The following is a 12,087-nucleotide window of genomic DNA, read 5'->3' as shown; positions in this document are numbered from 1 at the left end:
ATCAGCTGGACTAGTAAACAGCTGAAAATCAGGAGATGCCCAGCCGACCAATGGGCGGCCACTAGGTGAGAGAAAAAGCCGCGATTCTGGCGCCCCCTGGCCTTCGTCGCTATGGCGACGCGTTGGAAGAGCGCATTGTGCTACGTCCTCATTTTTAACGGAGCGGCAGAAAGCGGAAAGCGAGTGCTATGACTTGCCGGATAATGCACCGTCTGTGCGAATGCAATAAAGCACTCGATTTGCTTTCATTGGTGATCGCAAGAAGCATCACAATGCTTTGTCTTTCGAGTGGGAATTGTGCTGCAATTATTGGACTCCATCCGAGTGGTTTCTCGGCTTTCACAGCGACAAATGCAGGTTATGACGCAAGTTGTTTAATGCGGCATTACTCGAAGGTTCATGCACACGGATTGAAATTATTTAGGATAGCTCTTTCTTGTAGGTCTTGTTGACATTTTCTGCACGAAGCGCCTCGCTCTTTGTTCTAAACGTGTTGTTGCCACTCCCTTTACCACAGCTCGCCGCTCTCTCATCAGGCAACGGAAAATTCCAGCTGGTAGCGGCGGCGCTGCGGTCGCACTGGCTGCGAAAAACAGCCTTGCGGTGTCTTGGCCTCAGTCGCTTCCGCACAGGTGTGCAATGCGGGTCGTTCTCCACAAATGTTGTGCGTGGAGATCGTAGCCCGACCTGCTCGCGGCCAGGCCTCCCAAGCTCGGGATTACCGGACTCCGCCGCGCTCTTTGCTGGGGCAGCTGACAGCGTAATCTGGCTTGTGTCCTTGCTTGCCGTCTCTGAGGCGCCCCTTCTCGCCCTTATCCTTTGCGGGGTTTCTTTATTCGTTGGCTAGAAGTGAAGGCCCGCGAGCACCGTCTCTCTAGATTACAGTGAAGATTTGTAGCGCTCCAAATGCTGCGTTTTTTTTTCTCTCTCTTCCCTCTGCACAGCGGAAAACAGTCCTATGTTGCTTCCTGCTACGTGGAAAGTTTAATCCGAAAGGAGTACCCTCCTCAGTGATGACTCGTGGTTTTGACAGCTAGGTCTCTGGTACACTTTGATTACTTGTAATATTTCTAGGAGCTTTGCGCCACTAAACCGTTACGCCGTCGGAAACGGGGCTTTTCAACGGTTCCAACCACGGGTACTGCATTGCTGAAACTTCGCAGAATATACGGCTTTGAATATAATTGAAATTCACGTTTTTCTTGCAAGCGTGAACATACAGACATAAACCGATTCCGAAATGCAGGCATCCTTGGGGAGGCAAACCAGACTCCTACAAGCTGACCTGGCGCTCAAGTTTCTCGACTCACCGGCTCGTTAATGGCAACCGACGCGAGCTGTGCCAGTAGTACTACTCTTCGCGACTGCAACCTCGCATCATCTCGAACAACAAAGCTTCATCGACTTCACTACTGCAGACAAAAAGCTATCGTTTCGGGCAGCCGGTGACCTGCGGACTGTTGTGAAGCAAATAAACCCATTTTGCACTCGCGTAGTGCGACGCGTGTCACACGTATAAGGGAACGCTGTGTTAGCGCCTAAACGATATTAACTTTAATATATTTCAACCTTGATATTTTCGACGCCGTCTGCCGCCGACATGTCGCACTGGGCTGGCGCCTATTAAATGTTTTTATTCTCAGTGCGAGCTGAAATCGGGGGATGGACGACTACGTTTTCTCTAACGTGATACGGACTTGGGAAGTGGATGCTCCGGTCTACTTCGAACTAAACCATCCGTGGCGGCGCAGCCAGAGGTGGCCGGGTGGCCGCTCCACGGAACAAAGGGCTCCCCTGACGTAGCGGCCGATGTGCGCGTACTTTCGCCCGGCCGCTGCGGCTCTTTCTTTTTACTTTGGGGAGAGGGGATGGCGGTGCGGCGCTGGCTGCGGCTCACTCGAAGCGCGCGGCTCCCGGATCGGAGCCGAAGGAAGACGTCGGGGGAGAGGGGGTGCAGGCGCACTACGTGACCAGCGATCGGCGCCCGGTCACCTTCGCTGTTTTCGCCCCGCTACAGGCGGGCAAGGAGAAGAGACGGCTCGCCGGGCTTTAACTAATGCCTTGCGCCGCTCTCCTTGCCTCCGGCCTTTTTTCTTTTTTTTCGCCACGTACCGTCCCCGATGGCGAGCGGTTACATTTTTAATGCGAACAAAAAGCGTTTCATGTTTGGCGCCTGCGCACTCGGTCCAGTGGCGACGGCCCCGTACGAACTCGCGCGCCCAGGCTCGCTGGTGCTGAGCTAGTTTGGCCTGGTGCTTGCTTGATCCGACTCCCACAGTTGTACAGGGAACCACCGGCACACCCCGTCGACCATTGCGTCAACTTCTCGGCGGCTGCCCGAACTAAATGCCTTCGTCTGGAGGACGTTGTCATTTCTGGCGATACTAACTAGACTGGAACACGGGCTTCAAAATCTTGTGCTCTACTAAAGCAATGCATTGCGGATGAGTGGTATATTATACATATGAGAAGAGCAACTTCGCGGTCGTATTTGGTTTATTTACCCAACAGCCTCAATCGGACACGAACTATTGGGTAAATAAACCAAAGATAACCGCGAAGTTGTGCTTCTCATCTTTCTAAATACGTCTGGCCTATTGGAACATACAGTCACTATATATATATATATATATATATATATATATATATATATATATATATATATATATATATATATATATATATATATATATATATATATATGTAAGAAAGATTCTGAACTGGGTGTTATGCGAAGACTGCATGTTCTTGGTAGCGAAACGCCAGCGCGGTGGCAAAACTGGGTGCGCAATCGTTATCACGCGGAAGCCAGTCGTCAGCCGCGTAACTATAATCCCTTCATGTCGAAGGATCTTTTGTTTATCTCCTGCACTGCCATTGTTCTTTGCGGCCAGGGTACGGTATTTCCTGCTTACCCGGGATAGTCACATGGTTCTCACGCCACAACGACCTCTTTTGAAGATGAAGTGGCTCGCGATGGTGATCAACGGCAGCTTGCCTACTCTGAGAACTAACATGGTCTCTGCGCCTAAAAAAAAAAAGGAAAAACGAAAAAAAAGCAGTTCGTCGCATTGCTGACGCATATGAAGAGCATGCTGTCAGCAAAGCTGTGACTGCGCTGTGTGATATTGCGGCAACGTTGGACGAGTGTTGTGGAGGTTTATGACTGGGTGTGTATGGTGATTGAGCTATCTGTATACCTTCTGCCTGCATGAGTCGGCTCAATTGCCTAACTGGATTTCTAGGATAAAAAGAACCGCCCACTGAATTTATCTATTGACAACAGCTGGGCTAACCCATTTTGACATTCATTGTTTTTAAACTGGGGAGCGGTGGAGAAAAGCAACCGCGACCTTTCGGAGCAATTGTTGCGGTCAGTCAGCACACTGTGCGCTTTGCCACACCTCATCTCTTTCGAGATGAGCTTCGCAATAGATAATGCGCAGCGCGCGCGCGCGCACACACACACACGCACACGCATGGCATGAGGTATATGCGGGTTATATTGCCGCACCATTCTGTCAGTAAAGTTGCTCATACCAGGTCTTACACGTTATTTACGAAATGATTCCTCAGAATTTTGGCAATGGCAGCCCACAAACAAATGTCGTGAAAGGAAACACACACACAGCACATGCCTTTTATCTTAAATCTTTTCAGACTTAAATATTAACTGTGCGAAACATTAAAAGAGCTGCAACCTGAAAATTGATGCAATCTTATTGGATCAGCTGTGCGTTACCTTCATGATTCGCCAAGGAAACAGGTTCGAAGCACACGCGATACGGAAAAGTGGTGCTAAAGTCACTGAGATGAATGTCGGCTGTAATGAATAAACATGAGGGAAATTGTCCTATGGCAAGATTCAGAGGACCCCTAGCCAGTGGCGTAGCTAGGTCGTCTGGCACCCGGGGCCCATAGGTCTTCTGTCACCCCCCTCCCCGGAAGTAGCCGGCGGAAAGAGGGGTTCTTCAGACGTATCTGACACCCCCCCCCCCTCACTGGCCCCTTGCACCCGGGGCCCACGGCCCCCCGGCCCCCCCTGTTGCTACGCCATTGCCCCTAGCACAACAGCTAGTTTTTACTTACGTTTACTTAGTCAGCTTACGTTTACTTTAATTCATACTACCCCTACAGCTACGAGTCTTACGCTTCGTGTTATATTCTTACAAGTTGCTGTCGCATTCATTGCTTCGCGCTTATGGAGAAACTATGCTTTTGTTGGTTGGTTTACCATGACAACGGTTCACGCATTCCAGCACACAATTGATCGCGTCGCCGCCTTGCTTGCCTCGGTGTTTTTGTACGCGTACAGCTGCTAGGCAATGAAGAGAGCAATTTGCATTCGCGGGCGATGGGGCGATTGATGCTGGTTCCCTTCGCTATTATAATGAGAAACAAATCGCGAGCAGGCGCTGAGACGCTTTGGTGGCCCCTGCAAGCGACAGCAGTGAACGGGGCTTAACCACGAACCAACGCAAATGCACTACTCGTCCTTTTTACATCATTCTGCGTTGCTCGTGTAGAGAAGCGGCTACCGTGCAACGTATCGATAGCGGCTGTCGAAGTAGTACTTCGCATCGGACAGCTGGTGCATGCTGCAGCGGTGCGCAAACTATTTTCGCTTCGCGCTTTGGAATTGCAATGAGCTCAGCGTTACAGAAAACCACGGACGTAGACCGCACAAGATGCGAGCGCAACGTTCGTTATTTTGTGCCCCTCTTGCATTGTTATTCTTGCGATCTTTTTTTTTTCTTTCCCCACTTCGTTGCTATGCGTTCAACCGAACCATATCGATGAAACCCCGTCCCCCTGATCTACCACTACATGCGATCGATTTCGAATAATCAGTGTTACTGTCAGACATTTCTTCTTTCTCCCGAAGAAATGAGAAAAATACGGTTGGCCCGGTCGAACAGTCGGCTGTTCTGGTTTGTGAACCAGCACTGCACAGCGTTAACCATTCTGTTTTAAACCACTACGACCTCACTGTGTGCTAGCACTTACGTAGGGTCACAACAGCAGTCGGTACTTTTCCTCTCCGCGTTACAATCGCTTTGCGAGCTGGAATTAACTCCCCGGCAAAAAACTCGCTGTCCGTTTGGTTAAGTGGAATTCCGAAACACCCCCTTCCTCCTCCGCACCTCCCTTCGTCGCCCATGCACAGATGGCGCTGCGTGCGGGTAAGCCCCCGAGCGCAGGCGACACATAAGTCGAGCATGATGCAAGTGTGATGCATCGTTTCAAGCCGCGGCGGCGACAACCTCCCGCCGGAGCTCTAACCCGCTCCTCGTTCTGTTCTAGCCGCGCTGCCCTCACACGTCTCTCTCTCTCTTGTAATTTTCTTCTTTTCGTTCCGAGATTTAATTGCGCCCTCTGTGCCAACATATCTGCACATATCTCGCCAGCCCGTCGCTGCGTGTTCTACCCCTCTCCTATCGCCACTTCCTCCTTTCCTGATCTTTTCCGCATCGCGCCCTCTCCGCGAACGCTCTCGAGCCACCGCATCCAGCGCTACCTCTGCGCACGGCAAGGCGCTCACTCTCCTCCTCAAACCCTCCCGTTCTCTCGCCCTATCTCGTCTCGCCTGTTCAACGCTCCCCAAAACCACCTCGCTCCCCCAGGAAGCACAAAGAGAGAGTGAGAAAGAGCGGTGGTGACGTCAGCGGGCGCACTGCTTGCGTCAGGAACACGCCTCTGCACCCGCCCCTGTTCGACCGCTCCGTCCCGAGTACGCCGTCCGCAGATACCGGAGACGGCAACCCGACGATCCGAGTTGAAGCCGGGCTGGCAAGGCGAGCCCCCGCGCCGCGTTGTAATCGAAGCGTCGCAGACTGCTGCTCCCGCCGACGCCATCTGCGGGGAGTGCTGTAGCTGGCGTCCGCCGCAGCGGAGGAATTTCGCGACGCGCAGATCGAACGACCAACGGGGAAAATCATTCGAGTTTTAACAGTGGCGCGTTAGTGTCTACGGGAGCTTGCAGGGCAAGTATGGAGCGGTTCAGAGCAGCTTGGGAGTGATGCATACATACACGGATTTGCTTTGAGTTCAACTTCCTAACTTGCCCACAGTTTCCTGGACAGAGTGAACACAAGGACGCGAGCCTACCATGCTTTGGGCTGCACGTAGTCCGAAGCCTTGAACTATGACCCATTTCAAAACATCTATGAAACATCGGAACGTTAACCCTCTAACAATCAATACGGTGAAATCTGTGACGCCATCGAGTCAGCGATTCGGGTGCGGAACGTGAAACTCGGGCTTGCATTTTCACGGCAAATAACTCGCCTTTTTCCGCGGAGCAGGCTAAAATTACACATTCTAAGTTAACAGCTCATACTTGTGTAATGTTTGTTTAGTGCTCATTTCAAGAAAAAAAAAAAAAAGGATGCGCGCATTGTGGGCGCATAGCGGAAGTTGGCAAGCGGTCAACCGAACGATGCTTAGCTGTCTCTACTGGGTTGTCTTCAAGACCTGGGTGTGTGCTGCATACTCGCGGCTTCCGAAGTGTCACGCAGAGTTGTGCCGATATATGCGCGATCGTGTCTTGAAAAAAAAAAAATGCATTCCCACATCACGGTGCAGCAGGACACGAAACAGTGTAAAGTAAGACCAGAACAGGAAATATTATCTTTCCTGCCTTCAGTCTTCTCATTGTTTCGCGTCCTGTTACGCCGTAAAAAAAAAAAAAAAAAAAAAAAAAAAAAAAAAAAACTACGCAAACCAACCAGCACAGCAACGAAGAATACGTTTCAGTCCCATATTGCTGTTGTTCACACAGGTAATGTCGCGGCTTCGGCACGCCGAATGGTCTCGCATTATGACCAGCCATGTGAACATTTAACATAACATGGATGCTGTAGCTAGGTAACACGAGTCATTGCACGCCGTGGCTGATGAGGGTTTTCAAAGTGAATAGGAATGTATGAATTGTGGCGCTTCGGAGTATCCCAGATGAATGTTGCTGCGAAGCACAGCAGGGCTATCCATCTCCCGTGCCGCAAAAGCAGACATACCTAACAGGTCATTCGCCCAGGTTACGCTACTGTCAAATTGCCGGTAAAAGAAGAAGTGCATCTGTTTGAACTTGTGGATTTTATTTTAAAGGTCTCGCGCTTGCGTTTCCAGAAAAGGGAAAAAGAAAAGAACGTTGATTGTTAGCCAAGGAAATGAAAGCCATACCCTTCATGCTCGAAGTGCTGGCAACGATGACGTCAGTCTTACGTAGTGGATTTCAGTAAGTATTCTCGCGCATCGACAACGTATGTACGGGGAGAGTCCACAAAATTTGGCAGACTCAACCTCGTTTGCTTACTTGCGAAGACAATTTTGTCTTGGCGATCAACGATTTTACAGCACCGAGCACATTACCAATAATCGGTGACATCACGGGTCGGTACATGATCACAGTCGTGATTTATAAGAGTCATAATATATTTAACATTCCCGGATTTTTTTTTAATCGCCCGTTGCGGATAACAATTCTATTCCTTGAGTTGCATTACTCAGAGAGGCAGACATTACTTGCACGAGAAATCGAAATACATATTCTGTGAATTAAAACAAATCTCTAGATAACTTCTTAATTACTTTACGGCACACATTTCTATCTCTTTCTTCGTTCAAACAGCGAGAGCGAGAGAGAATAAAAGGAAGGCAGGAATGTTAACCAGTCAAGAGTCTACTTGGCTACCCTACGCTGAAGGAATAGGGAAGGGAGAGATAGTGCTTCAACAGGTAGATGATTCCAGTATTTCAAACAGCGAAAGACTGGAATCATCTACCTGCTGAAGCAGTGCACCACTGCAGTCATTCATCTTTCAAGGCATTCATTGAAAATAAGACCTATAGATATGCCCACCCCAGGGTATTTGAGGTATGAATAAAAAAAAATTGTAATTTGCGAATCGTAGAGGGTGATGTTGGAAGACGTATCCACATGCAATGAAGTTCCAGAATGACCAATTTGGAGATATGCGTCATCAAACTGGCCTTATAAATGCACTGCTGTTCAACTTACATTTTTAACAATATGGTCTTTTATGCTTTGAAGCACTGAAGTAACTGGAACGCCCATGAATTTCGGCCCACATTTCGGAAAATAATATCTCGAAGCTGGCGTCATCCTTGAGATTCATTTCAAGTTAATAGGTCTTGCAAGCTCACCGGCTACAATTCGTGAATTGCAATATGCGCCGTTAAGTAATTAGGAAGTTAAGGAGTGCTCTTATTGTTTGTTAAATAGGTGAATACGCGTTTTGATTTCTCATTCCAGTAATGTCCGCCTTTTCAAGTACTCCAGCGTTAAAGACAAAAATTATGCCATCTGCCACAGGCGATCGTTAAACATTCCGGAAACCCCGTAAAGCTCAACATCTTCGGATGCATATAGCGCAGCTTTGAGTGGCGAAATAAAATACTGGCTCCAAGTGCACCGCAGACGTCATTGCGGAGCCCATGCACAGCTGCTGCTCTCGGCGTGGATTTGACGTGAGTGAAAAAAATATAACCATTGACGTGATCGCTGCTGTTGATCTACTTGTCCCTTTGAATCCTCTGTACATGCCGCGCTTCTGAGAGCCTGGTTTCTGTGCCATCCCGGCTCCAGGCGGTAAGTGCTTGTAAGGAGAGTTCGCATTTGGGCGCTTCAGGTGCTGTAGTTCAAAAGTTATTTCAAGAAAAATGAAGTGTTTTTCTGAAACGCCGGTAAGCGTACCCTTTACGCACGTAAATGAATTGACGCACTAATGTGTCAGGTGTAGTCATTCGCGCTTCAAACGTATATACAGGCGGCGACGACGTCAATTTGGGTTGGAAGTCTAGACCTAACGGCACCCTGTTCTTTACGTGTTCTTTTTTTAATTCGTGCCGTTTATCATTTCCATAACCATAGCTTTCGAAGCCAGAGCCAACTGGCTGTGGAGCCCCACGCCTCGTTTAATTATGCGCGGCGACTTAAATACGAATCGCGTGCGTAGTACGGGCGGAAAACATATCAATCTGAGTGAAGCGTTTGAATAAAGAAAGAACAAAAAAAAAAGGAATCTGTCGCGCCGTAGCAACAACAGATCTCGCAGAGCAATGAACGCTACCTCTCAACAAGCTGGAATGTCGTTAGGAGCGACCTTTTATAGTTCGTATACAACTGCGCTCAATCAGCAATGCAAGGAAGTGTATACGCTTGAGATTATCGTCGTTAGGCTCTCCTCTGCTCATTACTGATCCCTTATGGTCATCACTTCATCACGTGCAATTGCCAGCTGGAAACCTCTGCTGATTTAAGGGGCACTAAGGAGCTCTATCAGAGAGCAAACGGATATCGACGATATTCTGGTTCCACAACGGCAACGGAGCCAGCTGTGGAACCAGACGATGATGCTCGAGCAATTGCTAATGATGATAGCTTTAGCCAACTCCGACAACGACGGTACAGGGTACGCATAAACAGCTTCTCCGCAAAAAATGAAGTCTGACTTTTACTTCATCTTTTAGTAAGCAGCCTTCTATCGCTAAATTAATGCAAATATAGTCATGAAAAAAAAATGATCAGTATTAGCTGATTTCGTGTTTCTCTGTAGTGTCCCTTGAACATGCGTGCCCTTTCCGTCGCTTATACTTCTCACTTTCTCACCGTGTCTGGTTAAATGGGATCCGCATAGTCGAGGCCTTAAGAGCTTGCCTCCGAAAAAAAAAAAAAAAGCGGGCGTCATTGGGCTCAGCGCATGCTGGTTGTGTGTCCGATAGACCACGTCATGCACAGCATTGTCGAGCACGGCGATGTTTCAACGCGCCTACGTGACTAATAATATCGCGGGCGAAGTATATCTATATATATTGTCACGTAGTAGTGACGGTGAAGGCAGCAAAACTGATTGACGAAACTAGCGTTTTATTGGGCGAACATGGGTCCTGAAAAGCAGGCTACACTCAAAGAACAACGATAGCGGCGAACACAGTCGGCGATCGTCGGAAATCTGCTCAGCGGGTCAAGCGCGTCAGCTTTTATACGGGAGCCATAATCGTCCCAGAGTAATCGCTGATGCTAGCGTGTCTTCCAGAAAGTTCCACACCATTCGCGTCGCGCATGAAATCATATTACGCGAGGTTCGGTGACAACAGACAGCCGATGGAGCCATCGATAACATTCGAGAAACTTCCGATAGGTGCAGGCGCGTCCTGCGCTGTGCGATAACATTTGTTGGGCGTTGAAACGTGGTCACCCGATAAAGATGAAGTACACGTGTCAATATGAACACAATGTCGTAAACAAGGCTCTCCGTTCCGCTTGCACTTTAAACTTTGAAAGGAAGTTGCACTGCACCTTAAAAGCAACTTGGGTGGCAGTTCCGACTGCGCAGGCAGGGAGACGAATTTGTATTTGCGTTAAACCTTCAAATGACAACAGCGGGAGCGCATCATGCTTAATTTGACAAGTATCTTTAAGGCGCAAACAGGAGCCACGGCACAAAAGGAAGGTAATACACAGGACAGGCGCCGTGTCGTGTCACTTGTTTGCGCCTTAAAAATACTTATCAAATACGCACCAAATATATAGGCCCATTCTTCGTGGTTCTGGCTCCATGGTCCATTCTATATGTGAAACGTATTTTACGTCTGCAATGGCTCTCATTCAAAGGGATACTGAACGCGAGCATCGAATTAATGTAATAGCATACAACAGTTCTGATAGGTGATGTCTAAAACATGGCGGCCATGACGTGTATATGGCACCGCAATTACCTCCGGCATATGCAGTTCGCAAAGGCACAACCATCGATAAATGTTTCTGAACATACTCAGAGGGAACCGTCGCTGGGGCGTGGATTTGAACGCCGCCTATTGTTTGCAAACCGAACCGCTGGTGTACGTCATTGTGCAGTAAGATGGAAAGCTGGGCGAGTTATTATTTATTATTATTAGTTATTATTTGGATCAGCGCCGAAAATGACGGCCAACACAGATCCTACAAAAAAAAAAAAAAAACTGATTTTGCGCTATCGTTTCTCTAAACAGCAAGGTCGCATTTTATGGTTCGAATATAACGCTTGGCGCTGTTACAATTGCCTGGTTTGTCACGAAATAAAAAAAATGAATTAGCCTTCGTCTGCGGCTCTCAGATGCACCCCTATCTATTAATCGAAACCAATCTTGAAGGCCATGCCCTGCCGTAACTGCAAACGCCGGAAGTGACATAGCCGCCATGTTTTAAACATTACTGGCTGCGATGGGCGGAGACGGAAGAAAATCCGCTGTTTTCTCTTGACAAACCAGGCAACGACCCGGAACATATTAAACCTGATCTGGCTGTGATATTTGCGCAAGAACAAAGGATCTGTAAGGGCAAACATGCAAGGGCGCTGCTTTGGCGCTGCGCAGAACATCATGGTTGTGACGTCGCGTGGTTTTCTGCTCCACGGCGATGCATGACCCCCAAAATAAGAGTTTCATTACTCGCAGGGGTGTGGCGATGCGGACATTACGAGGTGTGCAGACGAAAGCAACTTCGCATTTCATTTTCCTTGACGATCGGGGTAAGTAAGAGTGCCAAGTATTGTGTTGAACGATCCAGACCATAAGATAAGTTCTCGCCGACAAACTTGAGGAAGTACAAAGCAGCGGTAAACTCAAGCTTTTAAAGGAGAAATGCGGGTCACTGTAGTGGCGGGAACGTCTGGCGCCCGCCATCAAGAAAAGAATATAGCATTCAAAATTAGCGTTTGCTACTTAGATAGCCGTCGTATACCGCCGTGTCGAAAACCCGACGTCCATGACGTGTTTCCCGCTTCAAAAATCACTTCCGCCGCATTCAACCAAAAAATAAAATAAATAAAGCATAGCCTTTAAGATCCAGATTTGAAATCCAGAGGGCGCCAGCTTACGGGGCGTGGATTTGGATACCGCCTATCCGGACAATTACACGAATGGTGGAGGCCCGCTTCGCACCGTTGCCGTCGTTATTAGCGCCGCCGTCGTGCTGTCGCGGTATCGACGCGCATGCGCGGCCTGGTCGTGGAGAAGGCATCCAGGGAAGCGCAGTACGTTGGGCTAGAAAATGTAGAGACAAAGACAAGCGAACGCATCGTTACG

At 48.6% G+C, this 12,087-nt stretch overlaps 1 long non-coding RNA gene across 1 annotated transcript; it reads left to right on the top strand.

Moving 5' to 3' along the window:
* Positions 1–469: 469 nt before the first annotated feature.
* Positions 470–1,487, top strand: LOC142585643 (uncharacterized). The gene is made up of 2 exons (XR_012829114.1): positions 470–760; positions 1,247–1,487. It is a non-coding gene; the product is annotated as an uncharacterized LOC142585643 (long non-coding RNA).
* Positions 1,488–12,087: the final 10,600 nt, after the last annotated feature.

This window comes from Dermacentor variabilis, chromosome 6 (assembly GCF_050947875.1).
Source record: "Dermacentor variabilis isolate Ectoservices chromosome 6, ASM5094787v1, whole genome shotgun sequence".
NCBI lineage: Eukaryota > Metazoa > Arthropoda > Arachnida > Ixodida > Ixodidae > Dermacentor > Dermacentor variabilis.
This window is presented reverse-complemented; position numbering and strand designations above follow the sequence as displayed.